This window comes from Notechis scutatus, chromosome 10, assembly GCF_049901735.1.
Source record: "Notechis scutatus isolate UNSWTSFEM ecotype Mainland chromosome 10, rNotScu1.2, whole genome shotgun sequence".
Taxonomy (NCBI): domain Eukaryota; kingdom Metazoa; phylum Chordata; class Lepidosauria; order Squamata; family Elapidae; genus Notechis; species Notechis scutatus.
The window spans coordinates 7,633,569-7,647,558 of NC_142018.1; the positions used below are offsets into that span (position 1 = coordinate 7,633,569).

Consider the following 13,990-nt stretch of genomic DNA (forward strand, 5'->3'; position numbering starts at 1 on the left):
CCATGGAGAACGTTCTGCTGCCTGCAACATCCTCCAGCATGACCAGTTTGGTAGTGGGTCAGTAATGGTGTGGGGTGGCATTTCTTTAGGGGGTCGCACAGCCCTCCATGTGCTCACCAGAGGTAGCCTGACTGCCATTAGGTACCAAGATGAGATCCTCAGACCCCTTATGGGACCATATGCTGGTGTGGTTGGCCCTGGGTTCCTCCTAATGCAAGACAATGCTAGACCTCAAGTGGCTGGAGTGTTTCAGCAGTTCCTGCAAAATGAAGGCATTGATGCTATGGACTGGCCTGCCCATTCCCCAGACTTGAATCCAATTGAGCACATCTGAGACATCATGTCTCGCTCCATCCACCATCGCCACGTTGCACCACAGACTGTCCAGGAGTTGGGGGATGCTTTAGTCCAGGTGTGGGAGGAGATCCCTCAGGAGACCATCCGCCACCTCATCAGGAGCATGCCCAGGCATTGTAGGGAGGTCATACAGGCACGTGGAGGCCACACACACTACTGAGCCTCATTTTGACTTGTTTTAAAAACATTACATCAAAGTTGGATCAGCCTGTAGTGTTTTTTTTTCCACTTTAATTTTGAGTGTAACTCCAAATCCAGACCTCCATGGGTTGCTAAATTTGATTTCCATTGATAATTTTTCTGTGATTTTGTTGTCAGCACATTCAACTATGTAATGAACAAAGTATTCAATAAGAATATTTCATTCATTCAGATCTAGGATGTCTTATTTTTGTGTTCCCTTTATTTTTTTGAGCAATGTATATTAAAAAGTATATAAAAATGCATTGCCCGGTGCTTGTGGTTCAGAAAATTTAATTCAACAAAGGTGAAAATTAAAATTTACTTCCACTTATCTACACTAAAAATGTGGGTTTCTTCCATTTACTCAATCTCAGCTATTAAATTACCTTGCCTGCAGCTACAATATTTTCCTAAGAACAGGTTGCTTTTTTATTGTTGGTCTTTTGAAATAATGCAAAATGTAGTTTTGTTGTAATTCACAATCAGTTTTTAAAATTTCTTTTTCTGCAATTTTTGTAATTCACATTGAACACCAGCAGTATTTGCAGTAGGGCTTCCATGCAAGATCACTATTGGAATCTGGTAGGGGAGAGAATGTGATAAACTATTGGTTTAATTGTGAATGTGTGTTTTCATTTTGTCATGGTGGTTGACATGTTTGTATTGCTGGAACTGTTTTCTAGAATTCAAATTCAACATTAAATGTGTGTATTTTTAAGAAAAAAGAAAAAGGAGAGGTTTGGGAACAGGTGGAGATTTTGAAGATTATACAGATTGTTAGCATGTGTGATGCATCAGCTAAGAACATTAGACTGGGAGATGCATGGAAAACTGCCCATAAATGGCCATTTCTAAATCCTTTTTGCTGTAAACAGTGGGAAAGTTGGCAAAGTGAGATCAACTCTGGAGGTCCTTTCCAGATGAGGAATGAAAAATTCATCAATTGTAGCTGTCTCGCCAACGATGCTCCATTCATGGTAAGAACCAAAAAGGAAGCAACTGGGCAGAATTTCAAAAGGAAATTTCAGGAGGCTTTAGATCTCCTAGAAACAAAGCCTTTATAATCCCTGCATCCTGAACATTTGGGTCATTCCTCCCATCCCACCGGTTTTGATAGTCACCACATCTATGCAAAGCCTAATTAGTTGGTCCAATTTTGGTCAAAGGTTTTGCCTTGTTAATGTTTTCATGCTCCTCATGCTGGCCTTGAGAGATGACAACATGCAAAATATGCTTCCAAGCTAACAGTGTCTCATTAGCTCTGATGTCAAGTGTCATAAACTCTGCACCAACTGAAGCTGACTCTCGTTTAGCGCTGGCGTTGATTGTCTTTTCACCTATACAATTAGAAGCTGCTTTGCTGCATTTTTTTTTTTTTTTGCAACATGGGGTGAATCTGGGGCTGAACATGTGATTAAATACAATGCTGGTTTTTGCTGCTGAATTTATCTCTCTCCAGTACTGTCTGCGTTCTGTGTCAGAGCTGTCTCTGCCTCCTTGTGTCTGTGTTGCTGTGTTGTTTTCCAAGAAGCTAAGCTATGTTTCAGATACGTACAGAAGGTGGGGACTGACAAAACGGGAGAAGCTGTTTTAGTATGCACATCACGGATATACTGCAGGGAGCAAGCAGTTATTGCACACACGAGCCAGGATAAACACTTGGTTACTCTCCTTATAAGCACCTCTTCCAACAGGGAGAGGAAATAAAGTGGGAGGAAACAACAGCATTTGAAGTAACCTTTTCCAAGGAGCAGGTAGAGCCACTAGTAGTCTCTCCCCCCATTTCTTACTAAAGAGACATGTGTTATTCCTGCTAAGGAGACGAGGCAGCATCTAAGGGTACAGACTTAAGGGGAGTAGCAACCTATCACAGGTAGGAAGTACTTTTTGACATCTTTCTCAATACTTGTCTTGGCTACTTGTTTCCTTTGCAAGGGCTCACTTTTTCAGACCTTCTGTCATGTTGGTGATGGTATTTCCTATTCTGAATAGAAAGGACCTTGAGGAAACCTTCGGGGTGTTGCTCAGATATGCGCTCGTACTCTTGAGTGCTCTTTAAAGTGGAAGAATGTCCCTTTCCTCACCTGGAGGTAGGGAGTGCATTCTGAGTGCTAAAATGCAGCTAGTGGAACTGCAGCTGTTCTCTTATACACACACACACACACACACACACACACACACACTTAGCAGGAAGCGTTGTTGCTTTCCCTCCAATTTACTACAATAAATGTCTGTGTGTTGTGAAGGAAGAAAGCATGATCTGGTGTACTTAAAATTATGTTGAGAGTTAATGTGCTATTCTATTTTCAAAGGAATGAATTAATATTTCATCATGAGTTCTGTAAAGTTTTGTCTGGGACAGCTTTGTCTTCTCCTGCAGTTGTTCTTTGTACTTTGTAATTTAAGACAAGTGTTTCAGGTCATTTCATTTTGCAATTGTGAAGGAGGAAAGAGAAAAAAATGCAGGATGTATGGAAAGCTGCTGGTGTTTTTTTCAGAAATTTTATTTTAGTTTTGGTTTTATTTTAGGAATGTGCATATGACGTTAGATTGTTCTTGCTTATCCTGAAGTTTAACAAAAATGTTTCTTTTGGACAGAAGTGAACTGAATGTTTGCTGAAACTTTTTCATGTTGCATCATATTGCATCATATTGCATTGGATTTATACAAGTCAGTGATTTAAAAGTATGTGTGTACAAGTAAAAATAAGGATTTTTTGATGGAACAGTCCTACTGGATATTAAAAGAATGTTAAAACTATTGCTGAAATTTTTAAAAAGCGTATTTTTAAATATTAATGTATTACATTTTGATATAACATAAGCTTGGACATTTTGCTAAACAACAAACTCAACTAGCCTGTTTTCAATAATATTACAGAATATACATAACATTTGACTGTTTAAAAATGTAACAGCAAGACTGTTATTTTAATCAACTTTTTAGAATACAGTTTCTGTTTAGAATGCAGCTACTACTTCTTAATATTTTATGTAATCCTCAGACTGGTTTTCTTAAAAGTTGAAGGGATCTGTTGTATTTCAGATAGGAGTTTAATTGAGTAGAAAAAACACTTTGTGACAAAACACTGAATGATTTTTGTCACTGTACAGTTCATAGTTTCATTTTAAAATTGTGCTTATAGAGAAGTTCCTGTGAAATATAGCATATCTTAGAAGATATACTGACAGCCTCAAATAATTAATCCTATTAACAGGATACTGTTAATAAAATAACCAGTAATGGCTGGTAAGCATAGGGTGTCGCTACAATCTTCTTTAAGAGCACCAGCATGAGATTGGATCAAATATGTCTTTCTTTTGTCCTATTATGTTATTTAAACTGATTTTGCAAATAGCAACACTTAAAAATACCTACTAATAAGATACCAATGTACACAATACAAGCCATTATATATACTATTATTTGATGCCCCATAAATTCAAAATGCATGCCTACATTCCGTAAAACATTGAAATGACATATTTGCTACCCTCTGTTAGGAGTGATGCCTTAAAGTTCACCGAACTGTATATAAAACAAATTTTGTCAATTTGTTTTCAAGGTACTTTCCTCATAATATAGTGCAATGCATGAAAAACACCAAAAGATATGCAGAAGCTTTAAGGCATGTGATATCTCTAGTGTTTTAAGAGTATGTTTTTGAATGCTTCATTCAAGGAAAGGAGAAAAGTTAAATAAAATTCCAATTCTTGCAATATTACACAAATGTCTGAGGAATGAATACAGTAATTCCATGGTTCAAATAAAACAGACCCACATATTTTGATTATTGTTGCGAGCTTGCCAGAATGATTTATACTTTGTAAGGTGTTACATCTTTTTTTAACATTTGAAACCTTACATTTTCATATTGTAGTTCATATATGTGCACCCAAGAAAAAAATTATATTTATATGCCTTTATCTATGTAACTTATTTTTTATTGCAGCTCAGGGTTTCTCAGCTGTGCAAACTTTAAGATGTGTGGACTTCAACTTTCAGAATTCCCCAGCCAGCCTTGAAGTCTACATATCTTAACATAGTCAAGATTGAGAAACAATGGTGTAGACATTTTAAGATCTGGATTCAGTTTTTCATAGCAACACATTCTTACATGGGTTGAAGCATAACTGAGCAGTGACTACATTCATTAATGTCTTTTGACAATTGGAACTGATATTTTATATTAAACTGGGAAGTATCATCATGTAGTAGAACTACTTAATACTTTAGCAACCCTTCAATGCCTCTAAATAATATTTTTTTCTATGTTTAAACATTTTATTAGAGTATAGAATAAAATACAAAATATAAAAACAAATAGGAAGACACTGGATGGGGGGAAGGGAATAGAGAAGTGAGGAGGAGAGGGAGAAAAAAGAAAGAAAGCATTGACTTCTGACTCCCTCTGTTGCAGTAAAGTAAAGCATTAACATCAAACCACAACTTTTTGCTTTTCCAGAATAACATAAACTAGCCATTTCTATAACAACAAATCAATGTAATTGGTAAAACACAAAATCAAACTTTCATTTTTCTCCACCTCAAGCACAAAGTCTTCATATGGCAAAGAAAAGTACTTATATTCTTTTCTTTAATCAAAACAGTCAATTTAGCCATTTCTGTCAACTCCATCAGCTTCCGGAGTCATTCGTCCATGGTGAGAATCAAAATATCTTTCCATTTTTGTGCCTACAGAAGTTTTGCTGCTGTCAACATGTATAAGATCAAAATTCCATTTTTTTTCTCCAAGTCTTTTCCCATTAAACACAAAAGAAAAGTTTCTGGTTTCATCGTTATCTTCAATTTAACAACTCTCTATATTAAAATATGACTCTTACTCCAAAATTTCTTTGCTTTATCACATGTCCACCATAAATGATAAAAAGAAGTCCCTACTTTACTCTTACACTTCGAACATTCATTTGAAATACCTTTATACATTCTAAATAACTTATCCGGTATTAAATACCAGTGATACATCATCTTATAGAAATTTTGTTTTAAATTATAGTTTAGTGTAAATTTTAAATCTTTCGTCCACATATTATCCTATTGGTCAAACATCACATTATATCCAAAATTCCTTGCCCACTGAATCCTTCAATGTTTTACATGTTCACTTTCCAAATTTCCAAATTTCAGTAACATTTTATAAATCTTAGCAATAATATGTTCAATCACTACCATACAATAAGATTTCCAATTTATTTTTTAACAAAATCAAACCCGTAACTCTTTTCATCTATTTTAAATCTTTTTTAGTTGTTGATATGTAAACCAATGGCAAACATGACTTTCTCATTCAAGCTCTTCCCTTGACGTTAGTGTAGGGTCACCAGAGTTGAAAGATAATATTTTACCATATATCCACCAGTCTGGCTTGGCCACCATTTCTTTTCTAAAAAAAGCTTCCTGTTGGGACACCCAAAAGGCAACTTCGTAAAGAACATTGTTTTATATTTATTCCAAACTCTTAGTATGGCACATCTAGCAAATGATTATTAAAATCAACATTAACATTAACTTTATCATACCATAGATAACTCTGCCATCCAAATCTTTATCTATGCCCCTCTAATTCAAGTAGCCTCTTGTTCTGGAAGTTCACCCACTCTTTTAACCAGGCCTGACAGCATGCATCGAAATACAATTTCAAATCTGGTAAACCCAAACCCCACCTTTCCTTAGCATCTTGCAATAGCTTGTATCTAATTCTTGTTTTTTTCCCCTTGCCCTATAAACTTGGAAATATCCCTCTGCCATTATTCAAATGGATTATCAGTTTGTGAGTATTGGTGGTGTCTGGAATTTAAAAAAATGCATCTTTGGTAACATGTTCATCTTAATTACAAAAATCCTACCCTACTGATAAATGCAGTTTGTCCTATCTTTGTAAGTCCGGTTTAATTTCCCTTCAAAGAGGGATATAATTATTTTGAAACAATTTTATATTTGAATTGTCAACATAACCCCTAAGTCTCAGTCCCCAGGTGTGCCTTGTGAAGAGGGGTGGGGTGCTCTCCTCCTGTGTAGTTGGGTCAGTCTCGCCTTCTTTTCACTCTCTGTGCTCAAGGATCAGGAGGGGCCAATCCTTGCTCATCACTTGAGCTCAGCCTCTCATGTTCACTGCTCAGCCTCTCTTGGTCATCCTGCCCCCCTTCCTCCTTGCCTACAAGCTATCCCAATCCTGAAAGGCCCTGGCCAGACTGGGCCCGCTTCTTCCCATTTTCCTCCCAACCCAATGAAGATGCCCCCTTGATCTCCATCTGCTCCAGTTCCTGCTTGTCTTCCTCAGATTCAGGCTCTGACAGAGGATGAGAATATATTGACAATAATGTCTAAATTAGGGGTGTCCAACCGTGGCAACTTTAAGACTTGCGGACTTCAACTCCCAGAATTCCCCAGCCAGCCATGTTGACTGAGGAATTCTGGGAATTAAAGTCCACAAGCCTTAAACTTGCCAAGGTTGGACACCCCTGGTCTAAATCATAATATAGTAATTGCACTTCTACAAATTATGCTTTTTATAGTTTTCATTGTTTTAGATGCCTTTCATGGGGCTTTTGTTGTATGATTTGATTATTTTTTTTGTATTTTGTGTTTGGGTGTGTGTGTGTGTGTGTGTTTTAACAAGCTGCCCAAGGCCATGTATGTGAAATAAGTCACTATATAAATTGAGCAAATAAATACCAACTTGTCTATGAACTTTTAATGTCTTTTATTGAGATCTTTAATGTGATTTGGAAAGAAGTTTCTTGTGTTCTCAAGCAGAATGCAAAGCTAAGATCATTTAATATAACTTAAATAGCTGAAAACATATTGGTGGATCACCATGGTATATTGCTCATGTGTTTTCTATTCTAATAAACCATGAGAAACTGAAATCAATCAGTTCCTCTGCAATGCCATCCATTATTACAAAAAGACAGACGTGTCCACCTAAACTAATGAGCAAAGTAAATCATAATGTGATATTTAAACTCTGCTATAAATATGAGCTGTTGCAGTTCTCTTGAGTGTCCAGTAACTCTTGATGCACATATTTTAATGTAATGAGTGTTTTCCAAAGCAAAAACCTAAATATAGTTGCTTCCCTAATAATATATGATCATAAATGTTATAGTAATGATGAAGCTATTAGAATTTAATGCGTGTTTTGGGGAAGAGATTGAAGTAGGCGATGAATTATAGACTCATCTATATTCCTGAAGATGTTCCTAATAATGCTTTTCTGCCTTTTTATATATTGACTTAAGTCAACAGAAACTGAAGTTTGTGCAGAATTGCAGCCTGTCTCTGATACATTTTCTTGAGAGTCATTTCAGCAACAGCTTTCCGAATGGTGACATTTGCTACTTTAAGAACTGCTCTTTGTCCATTCTTGATTAATTTTAGATATCAGGCCAAGGTCACCTGCTATAAGTAGTTTCTGATTATCATAGATTGACTCAGTGGGGCATCTATAGGCACTTTATTCAGTAAATTAATTTTCTACCCAGGTAAATAGAGTAAACATTCCGTTCACCTGTTTTAACAAGAATAAAAGAAAAATTGTTCTATCTCAAAGGATGAGAGTGAAATGGAATCCAATCCTTACCACGAATTCTTGCTACACCAAAGATCCACCCCACAAATAAAGTGAGTGGGTGTTTTTCTCTAACCACTTGAAACTTAGGAAACTTAAATTTTGTAACAGCTAAAGAATAGTATTGAAAAATTTCAGTATAAAAGTGATGGGTAATTATGCACAACCAAACAACGTTGGGTTATAATGTTGCCATAGCAAGTACTAAAATCAAAGTTATAAGCATATGCAATAGGCAAACTTAGTCTGAAGAAAGATGAACTAGATAAAAGCAAGTCAAAAGTATAACATTTTGTTTGTTTTTAGTTTGTTATAAGATGGGTGGACTTCAACAGATAGTGAGGATTGCAGAAAGAACAATTGCAACCAGCCTGCCTTCCATTGAGGACCTGTATACTGCAAGGGTCAGAAAGAGGTCTGAGAAAATATCTACAGGCCCCTCACATCCTGGGCATAAACTGTTTCAACTTCTCCCCTCAGGACAGCACTAGAGAGCATTGCATGCCAAAACAATTAGATACAAAGACAGCTCCCCACCCCCAATGCCATCACTCTGCTAAACACCTAATTCCCATAGCACTGTATTATGCCTAAAGATATTTTATCCATGTAGCAGGCTGTATTGCTTTTATCCTTCTCATCTTCTCATTTTCCTCATCTCTCCTACTACCTTCTATTTGTATCTTATGATTTATCATGTTGTTTGAATCTTATGATTTATGTTTGTGTCTTATGATCTATGACTTACCACTTTGTTGTTTGTATGTATACTGAGAGCTTATGCACCGGAGACAAATTCCTTGTGTGTCCAACCACACTTGGCCAATGAAGAATATCCTTATAAATGTTATAAAGAAACAAACACTAACTTCTTGAATTTTGTCTGCCAAAAATTTTCTCTCTAATTTTCTTCTCTTTCATCTATCTATATCCAAGTTAGAAATGCCTGGATCTTGAGTGATGTATTCTCTTCCCCAAGAGTGATTGATTATTTATTCATTAAACTTCTATCCTATTGCAATCAAATGATTCCTGGCACCTTATCTAGAATATGACAAGTTAAAATATCGACAGTTGGATAAAGGTCCAAAACAAGGGCAATCAAAAATAGCATAAAAATACGGCACCATATATATATCTATGGAGATTCTCAGTCATCCAGGTCAGGGGTAGGGAAACTTGGCTCTTTTATCACTTATGGACTTCAACTCCCAGAATTCCTGAATGAGCCATAAAAGGTTCCCCATCCCTGGCCTACTGGTTTTTCAGTTGTGGGGGAAAATCAATTTTTGACTTGAATGGGACTGTTTAATATGCAAATGTAGGACATATGTACTAACGTACATAGCTACAACCTAGATGTTCGTCATGTTAGGAATCTGTACACCAATTAGTTGGGTTGGCAATATATAAACCAACAATGTTTGTTTGTAGCTTTAAGATAAAATCACTTTATTGATTTATACTATATCCCGATTGGTTGATTATATTGCAAATTACCATAAGAGGGGGCTAGAGATCATAGTTTGCTCTCTCTGACATTCTGTCTCTCTGACATTCTGTTGCTATCTAAGGTTCTCTGTTGTATTTATGCTGTGCTTATACTTTGATATCTTTGTTTACTGTAAATGACAAAGGCAACCGGTAAGAAGACTTTGTAATTGGATATTCTTTGGACTGTTAAATGTATATGACCTGGACTGTTTATTGGACTGTGCTATTTCTTAAAGTAAACTTTAACTCAATTTAGTGTATCTGTGTGTGGCTGGATAATTATTCATAATTATGCTCATAAACATTTCCATGTGCATATCCTTGTTACTCAAGGGTTATTCTGTACATATCATAACAGGTCATGCTGATACTGATTGTAGAAAGAAGTCTTGTAGCATGAAGTCGTCAAGCCAAATACTTAGTTTTCCATTTTAAGTTCAGTTTTCTATTTGTTTCATCTGGTGCTTCCACTCATTAAAATATTTGTTTGGAAGCTAGGAAACATTTGAAATAGCTGTATTAGAAAGCTACAACCTGTAGGAACTTTAAGCAAAATCCTGTTTTATTTATCTATATTCTTTTAGTCATTTTTAATCCTCTCTTTTGTATTTGTCTAATTAAATACCCAATTGAAAGAATTTAAATTGAAAGTTAGCTTGTGACCTTTAGGGTCAAATGTTAGGGAGGTTGATAACCAATAATAATCTGACTTTTTTGCTTCAATTAATGAATGACTTTGCAACTCACAACCTTTGAGATTTGTTTACCACCCTGGATTGCAAAAGAACCAGTAACTGCCAGAAATTGGCTAATGGTTTATTAGTTTTGTTTTTTTAAAATGTGCAAAATAAAGAAGCATAGTTGGAAGTGGTTTGCTTACCTTATATTCTTTCTATGTTATGGGGGTACTTCCTTCTAGTTTCATTATGGTTAGTGGGGAAAAATCCAGCATGATACAATAGTAGTAAATCCCATCAGTGTACAACATACCATGCTATCATGGCATTATATCTAAAGATTTATAGCTAAAGAGTAGGGTTTTTTTCAATTAAACTAATTTCAACATTTGATGAATTGTTAATGGGTTTTTATTCTCACTGTACAAAATATTGATCTGAACTCTGGGCTAGTGTTGAGCCAAAAGATACTGAAATAACTTGACTGATTGGTCTTGAAGATTTTTGACAGCTGAGGGAATTTGCAATCACAGATCATAATGGAGATTAAAAATTGGAGCTCTGAAGGTCCCATTGGCATCAATGGGGATATCCATATAATCCAAGCATGTTTTCTTAGATATCTCATTGAGTTCACTGAGCTTATCTCTAAAAAATCCCCCCAACACATCTAGAATGTGATCTCAAAGCCAGAGTTAAGAAATACCTTTTACCAAATTGTTGTCCAATTCCCACAACCTCTTGTCAGCATGACCAATGATGTGAGTGAAGAGAATTACAGTCCAATAATAGTTTGAGAGATACTCATTACCCCTTTCTGTTCAAAAAGTCTAACTGTAGAGTATAACCCATTCATTTCACTTAACGCTTGGTTTAATCTTCAGTTAAACATGTCCTCAGATAGAATTAAATGTGGCATTTGGTGGGGTATATATAATTTTGTGTCTAAAGGTAGATTAGCTCAGGTGCTTTTTTCAAGTTTTTATAGCAGTTACTAGTTTCAATGCACTTACAGTTCCAGCCTAAGGTCATCCCAAAGAAGATTTTTTCAAGAGGCAACTGGACTTTCTTGTTTTTCTTTGAAGATGTTTTGCTTCCCATCCCAGAAGCTTCTTCAGCTCTGACTAGATGGTGGGGAATGGAAGGATTTATACTCCTTGCAGACAGCTGGTCATTTGCATCCTTTTAGAGAGCTATTGAGGCACTATGATTCATAAATGCATGGCACATGCATGGCACAACATTTTATTTATTTATTTATTTTATTTTATTTGTCAATCGCTTGCAAAATAATAAGTAAGTATAAACATGAGTAAGAATACAGAAAATAGGTACGATTAAATGGGGACAATAGGACAGGGACAGGGAGCACAATGGTGCACTTATGTATGCCCCTTACAGACCTCTTAGGAATGGGGTGAGGTCATAGGAGAATATACCCACCAGGACAAGATTCAGCAGTCCATCTGGCACTTGAAAGACAAAGGCCACTCTTTTGAAGACAGCAAAGTCTACATTTTGGACAGAGAGGATCTCTGGTTTGAAAGAGGGGTCAACATCCCTCTCTCAACAGAAAGGAAGAGGTACAACTTCATCTGTCTCCAGTCTATAACACAGTCCTTTCAACAGTTTCAAGAAGGCTCCACATCCATTTGCACTACTCAGGTGATCACGAGGACACAGACAACTCCAAATTGTCTCAATAACTCTCTAAAAGAATGCAAATGACCAGCTGTCTGCAAGGAGTATAAATCCTTCCATTCATCCAGTCAGAACTGAAGAAACTTCTTGGATGAGAAGCGAAATGTCTTCAAAGAATAACAAGAAAGTGCAGTTGCCTATGAAAACACCTTTGGGACAACAATGACCTGGATGATTGAGAATCACACTGTAGACATTCAGTCTAAGGTGTGTTTTCTGTTTCAAGATCCTCCTAATGTCAGACTACATAATTCTCAATAACACAAATTAATGACTTGATACAGGAATATATCAAACATGAAGAAGGTAATAGGACCTTTTATTGCATCTGAAATCTGAAAAGCACCAAAGCAATTGAGGTTATACTACTGAAACATTGCAATATTTCCCAGTACTTTGTCACATATATTTTTTGCCAGTGTTATAGCTTTGTTTTTAAATAGCAATTGTATGAAAAATATCAAATCTTACCACATCTGGTGCCCTCCAATTTCCCATTCAGAATTTTGTGAGTTCTATGCAATACCGCTTGCTTCTTCAGGAACAAGCCAAGAGAGAGTGAAATCTCTAATATTGTCCAGTCTAGGATAGATAGACCAATGTTCTCTTCAAGATGCTAATGCCTGATTGCTATTAGTCTTGCCCGGTTCAGTTTTCAATTCACACAATCATAAAATTGAAGAGTTGGAAGAGATCACATAGATTACCTAATCCAACTCTCTGCCATGTGTATAAAAATGACAATATAGCAGTACATTAAGCATCTGTTTTTGAATTTTGATTTTTTTTTTGTTGTATAAGGTATGAAAGAACTGTGGAAATAACTATTTTATGGTTGTTTTGAACAATCTAGGAGAGGTGGCTGCCCAGTTTCTTCTTATAAAACATCCAGAGATGGAGAATCCACCATCTCCATTGTAAAACAGGAAGTCATTTTGCTTATATTTAAACAAAATTAGATAGCTTCAACTTACTTGTGCCTCCTTGTTTTTATTTTTTATTTTACTGCTTCTTGCTTTACAATATGGATGAGCTACTGTTCAGTCCATCCCAATGCTCTGAATGTAGCACAAACCTTAAATCCTTTAGTATTTTTGAGATTGATGTTAAAAACTCAGGGGTGATTTATGTACAGCAAATCAACCATAAATGTAGTTATTTCCACAGTTCTTTCAGACCTTATAGGAAAAAAATCTAAATGCAAAAACAGCTATACACTTTTCAGCACTTGATGTGCTACTATATTGTCAGTGGAACACCTCAAAAAGTTGTTCAGAGCTTTTTGGAATTGAATGGCATATGAAGTTCAGAAATAGATAAATGAAGTCTCTTGCAAAGACTTTCCATACAAAATTGGTTGACTCTCTAAATAGAAAGATTACAAATATTGTGGCAGAACAATGGCAATACATATGTTTCTATTAAATGGAGTGTATTTTAAGTTCAGGGCTTCAGAGAAATGAGTATTTAAACAAATCTTTTGTAATGTACGGCAATGACTTTCAATTTTTTTGTCAAAAACAAAAACTGCAATACAATTAATTAAAACAATCAAAGGTCTGATCAATATTAAAAGCCATATTAATTCAAATTGAAAAAAAAGTAAAGCCTTTGTTAGTTCTTAAACACACAAAATAATTAAGCATAAAAAATTTGCAACTAGTGCTTGAAGGATAGAGTCAACATTTTTAAGTGATTTCAAAGTTCAGATAAAAAGTTACTGGGATGGGATTTTAGATAAAAGTTAAAAGTGTTGAAAAGAAAGAGAAGTTCCGGTGGTTTTTCTTTCCCCGATACAAGAATTCAAAGATAGGGCTGTCTGATTTGGTAGAACAGATGGAAACCTTGAGAGGTCTTGAGAAACTGCCAATCATCCACAACTTATCTTTGTTTCTTTAGCTTCTGTATCTCTAGAGACATAGAAACTGTGCTCTGATTGATCTACATAGCTACCAATATGACTGCCAAATGTCTCTGTTCTGGAGT

At 35.8% G+C, this 13,990-nt stretch overlaps 1 long non-coding RNA gene across 1 annotated transcript in view; it reads left to right on the forward strand.

Moving 5' to 3' along the window:
• The first annotated feature begins 2,254 nt into the window (after positions 1–2,254).
• Positions 2,255–13,990, forward strand: part of LOC148129746 (uncharacterized) — a 503,505-nt gene continuing 491,769 nt past the window's right edge. The window contains exon 1 of the long non-coding RNA XR_015750712.1: positions 2,255–2,413. This is a non-coding gene — a long non-coding RNA (uncharacterized LOC148129746). The remainder of the gene's footprint in view (positions 2,414–13,990) is intronic.